The sequence below is a fragment of the Tenrec ecaudatus genome, chromosome 7 (genome assembly GCF_050624435.1).
Source record: "Tenrec ecaudatus isolate mTenEca1 chromosome 7, mTenEca1.hap1, whole genome shotgun sequence".
NCBI lineage: Eukaryota > Metazoa > Chordata > Mammalia > Afrosoricida > Tenrecidae > Tenrec > Tenrec ecaudatus.
In genome coordinates this window covers 78,050,508-78,063,536 of record NC_134536.1, presented here as the reverse complement: position 1 = coordinate 78,063,536, position 13,029 = coordinate 78,050,508, and the positions used below count along the sequence as shown (strand labels likewise).

Below are 13,029 nucleotides of genomic sequence, written 5' to 3'. Positions count from 1 at the left end.
CCAGGGAGAGGTTTGTATATAGATCCCTGTAATCAGTCACTCCTTTCTACCCCACTTTCCCACCACCCTCCCGGTAACACCACTCTCACCACTGGTCCTGAGGCGTTCATCCTTCCTGGATTCCCTGTGTTTCCAGTTCCTGTCTGTACCAGTGTACACCCTCTGGTCTAGCCGGATTTGTAAGGTAGACATGGAATCATGATAGTCGGGGAAAGAAGCATTAAATAACTAGAGGAAAGTTGTATGTTTCATCGTTGCTACACTGCACCCTGACTGATTCATCTCCTCACTGCAATACTTCTGTAATGGGATGTCCAGCTGCCTACAGATGGGCTATGGGTCCTCACTCTGCACTCCCCCTCATTCACAATGATATGATTTTTTTTTGTTCTTGGATACCTTCGACACCTCATGATCACACAGGCTGGTGTGCTTCTTCCATGTAAGCTTTGTTTCTTCTCAGCTAGATGACTGCTTGTTTGCTTTCAAGCCTTTAAGACCCCAGACACTATATCTATCTTTTGATAGTCAGGCACCCACCATTAGCTTTCTTCACCACATTTGCTTATGTAATCATTTGCCTTCCGTGATCCTGTCAGGAAGGTGAGCATCATGGAAGGGCAATTTAATAGAACAAAGTGTTCTTGCATTGAGGGAGTACTTGAGTGGATACCCAATGTCCATCTGCTACCTTAATACTAAACCTATAAGTACATGCACATATATCTATTTCCCCATCATCATATATAAATATATTTACATATGTACATGCTTGTATTTAGACCTCTATAAATGCCCTTTGCCTCCTAGTTCTTTCCTCTAGTTCCATTTACTTTCTTCTTGTCCCACTATCATGCTCAGCCTTCATTTGGGTTTCAGTAATTCCTCTCACTTACATTACCCTTGATCAAGCCCTACCAGACTCCTAGTGCTCTCGTTGCCAACAATTTTAGATCACGTGTTATTCCCTTTTCCCTGGGTTTGTTAACACCACTTCCTTTCCCCCACATCTCCCTCTGAGACTTTCTACTGACAAACTGACTTCCTGCGAGATTTCCCTGGGAAGAAGCCACATGGACCTACCCTGAATCAACCAGACCTCTGGAACTGGAGAAGCCACGTAGAGACCCCTGCCAGCACTAAGATGCTTACAATGCCACTGGATCCAGAAGACTTCCACCCACTGGCCTGTGATATTCCTGCATTCAGCATCATTGTATGTGCTTTATGAGTCTGAAGAGGACTTTGTAGATTGGTATCAGACATATGGGCTGCTATCAGACATATGGGCTTGATCTGGACTGGGCTGGGATGTTATCTCAATATTCAATTGTTCTCATCTATGAACCTCTTTCTTATTCACATATGAGCCTCTGTGAATTTGTTTCTCTAGTCTAGCTGGACTAACACAGGAGATGAAAGCCCTTTTTCGCCTTAAAAATCTGCCTCCTAAGACAGCTCTTGCTAAATAAAATAAAATAAAATAATCTTCTCAAATTCTTTCTCATATCATTTAGATTAATATTTATAGTATTGACCATGCAGTAATTTTTAAAAAAAATTCCTCACTGTGGAAGCCGACAGTAAATCAATGCTGACTTAGAGTGACGCCCTGTGGGTTTTCAACACTGCAACTGTTTACCAGAGTAGAAAGTCTTTCTCCAGCAGAGATGCAGTTGATTTGAGCTACTGACCATGTGGATTATAGCCCAACATGTAGCCACAGGTCTCCTTAAAGAATAAAAAAAAGCAGTCTTCAAGTACTGGAACCCAATTTAGTATTTACGTTGTGAATTCTACATATAAAGGATTTTCTCTGCTGTCAGATATCTATTGTATTGGTATTTCAGGTATTATTGAACAGAAACGTTCCACATAGCTTCCTATTTATATACCAAATGCTGCAATCAATATACTTTATATTTTTATAATTTATGTCATATTAAGCATAGTGTATTACATATATTTTAAGTATCATGTATAGTACTGATATTGGAAATAGGATAAGAATCATTGTTTCATGATCGGATTGTAGATTCTCTTCTGGGTTGCTTCTTTTAATTTCTTAATAAATGACACCAGCCTAATTCCCTAGGTGAAGGTCTTGTTCGTTAGATGAATGTCCCAGTCGAGAACATACCTGTATACCTGTATCTTTTCAGTTGTTACAGCTATTACTTTGTGATAGTTATTTTCTTTGCATGTAATTGTATATTTACTTTTCTGGAATTCAAAGGTTGGGTGTACATGATGACATATAAACAGCATATTTTCCAAGTTTGTATTATACAAGGGTAGGTAAAATGGTATTTCTACAAAATCATGAGCATCTTATTAAATAAAATATTAAAAGGTGTATCTATTATTCTCAAAATATCCTCTATATTTATATTTTATCTTTATACTTTGGAAGACAAGATTTCCAAATAACACTTCCACAAAAAATTTACAGTCTGCCATGTACAGCACATCAATTTGATGCTCACCATGAACTCAAATTACATGCCTTTGGAATGTTCTTTTTATTTTGGGAATAAAAGGAAGTCTGAAATAAGAATGGGGGTGTAGGCTACATAGTGTATGGTTTTCAAAAAAATTATTGTAGGACAACCTTACTATATTCAAAATATGAGTAGGTGGGATAAAAATTGGGCACACATTTTTTGGCCTTTTCCCATAGGATTTCTGTTTTCTTTAAGTTTCTTCCTTATATTGTGCTGTAATGTTTGAAAACATTTTTCCATCATGATTACTCCAATGGGGTTCCAGAAAACAGTTGCTATATACCTCTGAACTGACCTCATTTCTTTGAATTTATAAGCACATCTCCTTTGAATTGATAGTTTTGACTACGCTATTTTTAAGGAAGTCTAATAAGATTAACAACTATTGCAGTTGTACATTGACAGGGAGCTACTAGAAGGTCAGGGATGATTCTGAAGTGGATATGGAGCATGACATTTCATTACTGATATCAGATGGATCTTGACTCAAAGTAGAGAATGCCAGAAAGATGTTTATTTGCATTTTATTGACTATCTCAAGGCATTCTACTATGTGGATCATAACAAAATATTGATAGCTTTGAGAAGAATGGGAATTCCAGAACATTTCATGGTGCTCATTTGGAACTTGTATAGATCAAGGGGAGGTTGTGTGAACAGAACAAGGAAATACTATATGGTTTAAAATCAGGAAAAATGTGCATCTGGATTGTATTCTATAAACATGCTTAGGCATTCTGTATGCGGAGCAAATAATCAGAGAAGCTGGCTTATATGAAGAAGAATGTGGCATCAGACTTGTAGGAAGGCTTATTAGCCAAGTGTGATATGCAGAAAACGCATTCTTGCTTGCTGAAATAGAGGAGGTTTTGAAGCACTTGTTGATGAAGATCAAGGATTTCAGCCTTCAGTACGAATTTCAATTCAATGTAAAGACTAAAGTCCTCACAACTGAGCCCATCAGTAAAATCATGATAAACTGAGAAAATTTTGACACTGTCAATGATTTTGTGTTGCTTGAATCCATAGTGATGTCCATGAAAACAGCTTTTGAGAGATCAAAGGACATACTGCATTGAGTAAAACTGCTGCACACGACCTCTTTCAAGTGTTGAAAAGCAAGGCATTTACTTTGAAGCCTGAGGTGTGCTTGACCCAAGCCATGTTACTTTCTATCGCCTCATATCCATGTGATTGTTGGACATTGAAGAAGGAATACCAAAAAGAATTGATATGATAAGAGTTGTATGAATCCCTAATAAAATGTTTAAAAAAATAGGTCCAGGGGTGGGGATGGTCAGAGGGAGGGGACTTGGGGAGCAAACAGTGAATACAGGAGGGGGTGAGACCACTAGAACAGATATTGTGATGATGTATACGCAACTCTTTAAAAAAGATGTTTAACCATGCAGTGTATGGTATATGAATATATCCAGAACGCTAATAAACAAAGGAAAAAGAAAAATAATTGATGTGTTTGAATTATGATGCTGGCAAAAGGATGAGCTGTCGAAAGGACAAAACAAAATCTAATTTGGAACAAGAATGAGCAAAATGCTCCTTAGAAGGAAGGCTGATAAGACTTCAGCTTACATAAAGTAGAGGGGTAGCAACAACGAGGAAGCTCCGAAAGAGGTGAATTGATACAGGGTTGCATCAATGGAGCCAAGCAGAGGAACAATTGCAAGGATAGGTCAGGGCTCAGCAGTGTTCCTTCTGTTGTGCATAGATTTGTTATGAATCAGAACCAAAAGGTGAGCCCCACAGGTCAGGAGGCACACAATTATGCCCGAGGAAGAGCTTCCTTCTCAAAGTAGAGTTGACCGTAATGGTGGGGAGTAAAGCCTGTGGGAGCACAGTCTCTTCCTGAACTCTGATTGGCTGATAGGTTCTGACTCCAAATGAGAAGAAACAGCTGCAAAAACCAACTAATCATCAGAGCTTGGAATGTATGCTGTGAGAATATAGGATGATTTTAAGTAGATAAATAAACTGGACCACAGAAAGATTAGTAAGCTGCCATGGATGGTATTTGCAATTTTGAATCAGAAAAGCACGTGCTGGGATTGATAAAATCAAGAGGAATGGCTTTGCATTTATTGTCAAAAAGGACATTTCAAGAACTATCTTGAAGTACAATGCTATCTGTCATAGGATTATCTATCCACACTGAAGTATTAGGTTCAGAAAGACGGAAATACTGCTTTCAGAAGCAGATAAAGCTCGTAAGGAAATGGAGTGTCTGACCACTTCTGGCTGCACACATGAGGAGGAGCACCTTTCTCCAAACCGGCGTCAGACCCCGGAGCTACAAAGCGGTCAGACGTGCCTCCACCTTCCTTTCTTCTGTGAGCTGTTCTGATGCCCACTCTTCCTCAATGCACATTACCTCTCTGCTGGGTTTGAGAATTCATGGCTACATAAAGTTCACCAACAGTACTCCTGATGATGGGACTTGTTGGGGCAGCTAATAGATTATGAACCGCTACGGATACAGGTCTTTTCTCCATAGCACCTCTTCCCTGCATGCTCCTCAGTCGGTGTTTGCTGTTCTTTCCTGGGCTGGGCAGCCCAGCACTGTACCTCAGGTTATTGATTGGTGCTGTTCTTCTACTCTGCCTCATGGAATCAGCATTACTCCTCTGAGCGGCCGCATGGTCTCAACATGGGTTCACTGATCTGGCCCACGGTCTCTGATGCCTCTGTCATGGAGGCAGGGATCACTATGCTAATTTCCCTTCTTTCTGGAAGGAAATGGGATTCTTGTTACTGTTTCTGTGATGGCTTACTCTTATACAGCCGCTGGTAGACACCACATTTGCATGGTTCCACTCAACCTCTTGGTCAGAGTTAGACAGACATGGATAGACTAGTCATTCCAAGTAATTGCACTTCATGATTCCTAGATTAAAGGTATGTAGAGAAATGATAGCTTTGGATTTCTGCTTTATCTCCTAATAAGAGTTTGTGATTTTGTAGCAATATTTTAAAATTACATACACATACATGTTATTTATTAATTCAAAGTGAAAGTCTTCACGAACTGAGGTGAGGGACAATCCCCAGGTTCTTGGAGACCAGTTGGGTATATTCAGACAACCACTTACATTATCACTCAGTTTAGGGATTAACCACTGTCATAAACTACTTATCATTAACCACTGTCATTGTTATAAAATCCCCTTTAAAGTTTTCATTTGTTTGTTTTGCTATTTTTAATTCTTATTGCACCTTAGCTACCTCTAAGGACTACTGGCAAAAGACACAATACATAATGCACATCGATGCGCAAACTTGACAAGATAATGAGAAATGTTGAAACTAACAATTCTTCAAACCTGTCTAGATTTGCGCCAAAGTGCAAATGATATTCTTCTGATAAAGCTTAGTTGACAGTATATCAAAACATCCCAAGTAATTGGAAACTAAGGTAAAAATGGTAATATGTGTTGTGACATTTATTTTTGTTTTAGATTTCCATTAGTTGGGATCAAACCCTCCAAACACCTAACCTGTATTCAGGCAAATACTTAGAGATAGCAGCTTGAAATTATTTTTATCATTATTTGAAATGATTTTTATCATTATTTGAAAATGGAAATGATATAACAACCCTTGAATATATTTAAAGTATGAAAGACACAAAGTCAAATACCTAATAGCTAAGTTCATCACTTTTCTTTTTTTTCTAATGAAGAAGGCCTCATGGTGAGAAGATTCAAACTTGGGCTGGGGTACTGTACAATGTATGACACTATATGTTATTGTACATTATGCATGTACTATGTGTATAAAAGCCAAACACTCAGTCCACATAATACTCGCTACTGTTGAGACAATTCTGCTCCTAGTCACCTTATAGGACAGCATACGATTGCCCCATAGAGTTACAGAAGAGAGAACTGCATCTTTCTCCTTTGAAAAAGCTGGTCAATTCTTACTGTAGACCTTTCAGTTCACAGCTGAGTACTTTATGCACTGAGCCAATAGCATTGCTAGTTACTTGGGTTGATTCCATTATTAATTTTCCAGTAAGTGAGTCAGAGCCAGTAATTAGAAGTTATTGCTTTCCTCGTCCCTCATAAATATACAGGATTTCTTGGTCATTTACATCATATCTTAGTCCAATATAATGCAATAGCATCCTAAATTCAGAAACCATTATTTCTATAAAGAAATATAGGTATTAATCTCAGAATTCATAACTATAAATATAAAATAATTGGAGAAAATGATAGCTTTACAATATTAAACAATTCAAATTTATATTTTAATAATAATAATAATTTAAATTTACTTGTGAGAAAACAATATCCCATACTCAGTAAATATATTTATACAAAACTAGGCAGAAGTGGTTTACAAATAGGAAATTTCTTCATGCTGAAAAAATTAAAATTAGTATACATGAAGAAACAAAATTTCATAGTTTTGTCTCATCTTACAAAATAAAAATTTGTAATTAAATTCAACTCTCCAAATAAATTTTGCTTAACATCCCCAAGTAAAGAAAGAAGTTTTCCATTAACTATGATATATTGCAAAAGAAGCGTAGGGCATAAACAGACTACAAATGAAAAAGTTCACTTTACTTCTTTTTATATTATAGCTTAAGTAATTAAGAAGAGTGATACATTTGGAGAGTGTTTTGTTGTTTGGGAAATATTTACATGTGTTTTGTCTGATGTATATTAATGTAATGGGCCTTTCATTTTGTTCCAATTTCTGTGTAAAAATAAGGTGAAAAAGAAAAGTATATTAGATCTTCTTGAAAAACACTTTATTCTAAGCATAGAATAAAAAAAACATTAATGCAATGTTTCATTTAAATAAATCATAATTGTAATTTATATCTATCAGCCCTTAGTGACAAAATCTATAAAGTTGTTTACAAATTTAATAAAAGTTGTTTGTATATTATGGTAGTTACATAATCTGGAGTCAATTTGAGAGGATTTTGAGTGAAAGAATGGAGTCTGGCCTGTCAAACAAGATATGACCAATGAGGCCTCTGTGTGGGCATGGCCTTCTCCTGAGAATTCTGGGAACTCCTGACTTTCTTCCTTGGAGGAAGCAGAGTCTCTCTCTCTCTGCTCACTTTCTGTGAGACATCCTTGAGGAGAAGCCACATGGACCTACCCTGATGCAGCCCTGGGATCTGGTGGAGCCACATGGAAACCCTTGCCAGTGCTGAGATGCTTCTACCGCCACTGACTTTGCACCCACTGGCCTGTGATCTTCCTGCATTCAGAGTCATTGCATGTGTTTCGTGAGTCTGAAGAGAACTTTATAGATTGGTGTCAGACATATGGGCTAATATCAGACTTAAGGACTTGATGTGGACTGGGCTCGGATGTTTTCTCAACATTCAACTGCTCTTGTGTATAAACCTCTTTCTTATTCACATATGTGTGTCCATGAATTTGTTTCTCTAGTCTACCCAGTCTAATGCATATATAATAAGTCTAATATCTGAGACAGCATTCATAATTTAACTTGAAATTTTATTGGGGCCAGAAATACTAGTTTGTAATGTACAAATCACAACTCCATCTTTAGAAAGGAAATACATGAATTAAATAATTTAGCTTAAGAGCTAAAAGTCAATACCAGCTTTTGATTGTAGAATAGAGTTATCTCTTAAATTAATTGGCTATACTTTTTAAATTACCAGATAACATGCCTGCATATTCCTCCTTAAGGAATTAAAATATTCTCAGATTCTGAATAAATCTGTCTTTATTCTTTTGCCTTTTTTGGCTTATTTATTGAATCTATACATATATAACAGCCACTGTAAATGCTTAATATATTTCCTCAACTAGTCAATGTGATGAAGAAAAAGATAGGTGAGAATAATGGAAATAATGCAATCATTAATAAAATGTGAATCATATTTAGAGAAAAGACGAAGGAACGCAAAGTTTGCCAGAGTAGGTCATGGGTCAGGGAACAGAGTACATTTTGAAAAAAAAAATTTAAGTGGAGAGCTCAAAGATTAGAAAAACTTTTTCAGGTTTTTATAATATTTAACAAGGAGAGGAATGTGGTAGTTACATAATATCATGTCAACATGATATATAAAGTGTAGTCCATCAATCAGAGCACAGCCTCCTGGTGACTCCTTGTGGTCCTGACTTTCTCATAAAGAGAGTCCTAGAAACCTCTCCCTCCCTCTGCCTTCACCATCCTGTTGAGTAGCTACCATGAGACCTGTGCAAGCCTTGTGCTGCGGCCACTACCACTGAATCCACACCACTGTGCGCGCAGACGTGTGGTCTTTCTGCATCCCACATCATTGCATGTGACTATGTGACTCTCAAAAGGGGCTAATGGACTGGTACCACTCTTATGGACTTGACTAGAACTGGGCAGGGATGTTTAATGGAAGCAAATTTTTCCTTGAGATAAAGCTATTTTTTATAAATATTACAGTGTCTCTGGATTTGTTTCTCTAGTCAACCCAGCCTAACACAAGGGGAAAGATGAAGATAAGGCGAGTGGGACAAGAAGTTGATTAAAGGTAGACAAGAACATGAGATATAGGTGGAGCCAAATAATAATATGCAAAGGATTTCATAGTTTTGTCAAGTAGCAAATAGGAATTCATCTGTAAATTTTGACAGAAGATAATAGCATATTGGAAATTAATCTTATTTGACAGCTGTGAAGTTGGAACAAGAAAATCACTTAGGAAGTCTGTAGTAATTTATATATGACTTTATGAATATCTAAACAAGGTCTTGAAGCACTTGCTGGTGAACATCAAATACTGCAGCCCTCCTTGTGGACTACAACTCAATATAAGTAAAACAAGAATACTCACAAATGGACCTAGAAACATCATGATAAACAGAAAATATTGAAGATTCAGATTTACTGGGTTCCACTGATCACAGAAGCAACAGTTGAGAAATGAAACAACTAACTCCATTGGGAAAATCAACTGCACAAAACCTCTATAAAGTATTAAGGAGCAAAAAATATCACACTACAAATCTGCTGCACTTGACCCATGATATTTTCACTTGCCTCATAAGCATGTGAAATTGGGCAATAAATAAGGAAGAACAAAGAAGAATTGATACATGAATTAGCATGTTGCTAAAGAATGCAATAAATACCATGAAACACTGTCCAGATAACACTTGTAAGGATGATTCTGCGTTGGTATCACCTACTTTGGACAGGTTATTAGGAGAGACACGGCCCTGGAAGAAAGATCATTCTTGGGAGAGAGCCAGAGAAAAAGAGGAAGACCCTCGATGCAACAGATTGACAACACGATTCTCACAATGGCTCAAAGATAATCACAATTGTGGGGATGGCGCACTACTGAACAATGTTTCATTCTGTTCTACCCAAGGTCAATCAATACTAAATGGGAACATCTGGACGGCACCGAACAACTACAGCAACCACACGTCCGGGCTTTGATAGTTCACTTAATTACTGGACTTGAGCAAAAGTGATCTCAAAACAACTGCTATGTTGAGAACATTTTTTGAGGAGGGAAAAGCTTCAGAGAAAACAGAGACACATCATTCTGAGTAATCAGCTGCCAATTATTTTTCTTTAAGTTTAAGAAGTGTATTAAGCATCTTTGACTATTTCTGTCTCTCACTCTCTCTTGTTTCCCAAAGTAGATATTATTGCTTCTGCTGGCAATGATTGACATAAAAACTTTAGTGGGTCCACAAATGTAATAAGTTCTCTGGTTTTTAGTGGATATATTCAGCTGATTGTTTTTTCCATTTTGAATACGTCCTACCAGCAAACGAAGGTTCATATTGTTTTTCTCCATCCATATATTAAGGTGGACTATATTTGGAGGAAGAAGCTCCTCCCTAGTTGTGTTTTGACTGTCTTGCAACTTGCGGGACTCATCTCCTGGCACTATACTAAATAATGGTCCACTGCCATTCGTGCATTTTTCAGTAGCTAATCCTTCTAAAGTAGAGCACCATTCTCCCCAGTTTATGGTTAACCTGTATGCTCTGCTGAAGTCCACTCTGAGTAACTCTGCTGGTATTGGAAATGCCAGTAGTATGGCTCTAGCATCACAGCCGCCACAAACCAGATGCATGGAGATGGTGCCATTATCCACTGCCATTAACTTGAGTCTGGATTGTAGTGATAGTATAGGGTAGAGGAGAGCTCCTCCCCCACCCCCCCACGTCACTGTAAATCTTCACAGGAGTCCACAGCCACATCTTTCTTCTGAGGAGTAGCTGGTGGGTTTGAATCATTGACTTTGAACTTAGCAGCTCCATGTTCATTCCATACTGTCACTAGAATTCTCTGTGGTACCATTACTGTTAGCGCATTAAGAGTCTGTCTGTTTCCCGCATCTATAAAATCCCATACATAAGTGTTACACCTCTTTTAGAATTTGTCTAACAGATTTTCTGGGTTTTTTTTTCCAGAACGCCACCCCTCAAAAAATCCCAAATATAACCATTTTTTTCTTGTTTATAAATTCCATAAACTACTTTCTTATACAGTCTTTTGTTTTTATATTATGGGTAAAGCATTAACAAGCATTATAATAAAATTTAATTTGCTTGAACTCTGGTAGGCCAGGTAAGATGTGTTTCAGACAGATTCACATGATCTCTTTCTCATTTGAGATACACAAAAAATCCAACACTGAAAATGAAAGAATTGTACCACACTTAGGAAGCAGAAAATTCATCGTAAGTATAATGGTTAAAAAACACACACTTCATCATTTCCATTTGCTATGTAGTAGTTACTATAATAATATATTTATTATAGTTTCTCACTAACAGAATGCAAATTTCCACAAAAGGCTAAATTTTTCTTTGATATCCTTTAATTTTATAGTAATCATAATTTTAAGGTTAAAATTATTTATGGTCTCCCAACAATAATAAGGCCCTACTTCTCTCCAAGCATTTAGCCCAGTTCAATTGTGATTGTGTGTGTATAAATATGCCTTTCCCACTAAGACATGAGTAGGTAGAAACCGAGTCATGCTTATGTGGGTGCACAAAATACAAAGATCTACTAAACACTAAGTTTATAGTAACTGAATAAAGTTTACTTACTCAAGAAAAAGTAGAAATTGCTTCATTACATGATTTCTCCATCTAAGTTTGGGTTTAGAAGGAAATAAAAACAGACATTGTGTCAGAAAAACCTATGATTTTGATTTTCACAATCTCCACTTTTCTCTTAATTATGGTGAAGTTGGTATTCATAGTCTATGGTCTCCAGGCTGAGAAATGCAAAGATTTATGCATATTATTACTTCTAAATTAATGGCAGATTTTGATATTTATTCTTCAGTTATTTTAATTTTATATGAGATAAATATGTATCCATACATTATAACACAGATAAAAGAGAGGGAGCAATATTTAGTGAAGTTTTAATTTGATAGGAATTATACCATGTTTGACCTTAAGTATTTCCCATCAAATTTCTCTAATGCCCTGAGGACTCCAGTTTCTCTTTTATTTGGGAATTATTCTTCTGTTCTAATTGGGGCAAGGAGAAAAAGGACAGTAAATGCAGGGGTTTCGATTTGTTTTTTTTTTTGTCATCCATGGATTTAAACAACTCCAGTTGATACTTCCATTGAACATTTATGATGCTCAGTAATAAAATTATATTTCAATAATTGAAAATTATTTAAAGCAAAAGCAAATCCTAGAGAAAGCAGTAGATTCAGAAGGTATATAATTGGTAATATGGCTATTATTTAGATTCCACTTAGAAAACAAATTTAAAACACCCCATAAGCATCCGATTATGTTTATCCATAACAACAGGTAGACGCTATCTCAGCACAAGTATACCTTAGAATGGATGCTATGTTTTTGTCAAACAGTTCCTTTAGTAAGTAAATCCAAGCAAATTTTCACATATGTTTTATTGAAATTAGTCTACTCATTCTCAGTATATTTCTGACTGAAGTGTAAATCATAAGAATGAAAATCATGACTAAATCAAAGTCAATCAAAAACTAACAATTTAAAATCAAATAGCCCCACTGGGAAAATCAGCCTTAATTTTCTTCCTGACTGTTATGACCAGTGTTTTCACTAAAATGGGGATGGTTAAAATAGAATGTTCTTTACTGAGAGATTACCAATTATTGCAGCCTATTCGTTTGTAGTTCAAGAGAACAGTTGCAATTGTGTTGTGAAAGTCAAAGTTTAATTGAGTAAGTGGCTATTTAATACGAGAAAATAGAGCATACAAACAGATAAGAGAGAAGAAATGGAAAGACTCCGTGTAATGCACACACATATTTCATACACTATCTCACATAATTTTTCAGCAGTCCAACAAAATAAGTAAACGATGTGAAGACGGCATGCGACTAGGCCGTGTTTCTATTTATGGTACGCAGGGTCTCTCTGAACCAAAGCCTAGTGGACAGCACCAAACCACAACTAACCGCAAGAACCACAACACATACAGCAACAGCAGCAACAGACAGCGATTTTTCGATTATAGGAATAAAGTGTTTACCTCTCTTAGTATCAATCTGTTT

At 36.7% G+C, this 13,029-nt stretch overlaps 1 pseudogene; it reads left to right on the top strand.

Moving 5' to 3' along the window:
* Positions 1-10,873: 10,873 nt before the first annotated feature.
* Positions 10,874-10,939, top strand: LOC142453986 (U7 small nuclear RNA; annotated as a pseudogene).
* Positions 10,940-13,029: the final 2,090 nt, after the last annotated feature.